We start from the raw sequence: 823 nt of genomic DNA, 5'->3' as shown, positions 1-823 counted from the left end.
CAACACATGCGGGTATTACATCCTCGTGATATTATATTACCTAAACTCGGAAATAGGTACGCTCAATTACAAATTTTACAATAAATTAATACTTGCCATTAAATAGATGATCTTAATATGTTAATTTTTTTATACAGTACTTAATTGATAAAAATAAAATAAAAAGCAAAAGTCAAATCTAAAGGGTTAAAACCCGTATTAAACGAAACCGAAATTTTGGATTATTGAGAACCGAAACCTAGCCGAATCCAAACCGATAAAACATAAAGGTTTCGGTCCCTGCAATAAATATACTTACATTTTCTTCAACAGTATCTTTTCTGACAGGAAAGTGAAACTATTTGGTACTTTAGGGGGTTAAAAGTAAATATTTTGTATACCTATATTATAAAATAACCACACTGACAAACCGTCACCGCTCAGAATCGTTTTTCGTATTCCCACAATGATAATATTATGTCATCGAATTCAAATTTAATACCATCCATTATACAATGGCGCACTTAAGTTTATGTAACCTACTGTACAGTGGCGACATCCACTTATCTACCTTTTCTTTGTATCTGTCATCACCGTTTGGGGCAGTTAAACTGCTTCCATTTTATTTTTATTTTTATTTTTTCTATAAAATATGTTAATAAGATGTTCTTCGTTGGGTAAAAAAAATTTAATACATCGGTTCTGATAAATTGTAACAATTAATTTACAATTGTAGTTGAAAAATATTAAAAATATATACATATAATATGCACAATTTTTTTTATAAGCATTTTTTAAAGTTCGATTTTTGACATTTATCAAATTTAAAATTTAATATGATTTT

The sequence above is a fragment of the Acyrthosiphon pisum genome, chromosome X, assembly GCF_005508785.2.
Source record: "Acyrthosiphon pisum isolate AL4f chromosome X, pea_aphid_22Mar2018_4r6ur, whole genome shotgun sequence".
In the NCBI taxonomy this organism is placed as follows: Eukaryota; Metazoa; Arthropoda; class Insecta; order Hemiptera; family Aphididae; genus Acyrthosiphon; species Acyrthosiphon pisum.
Note: the sequence above shows the minus strand (reverse complement) of the source record.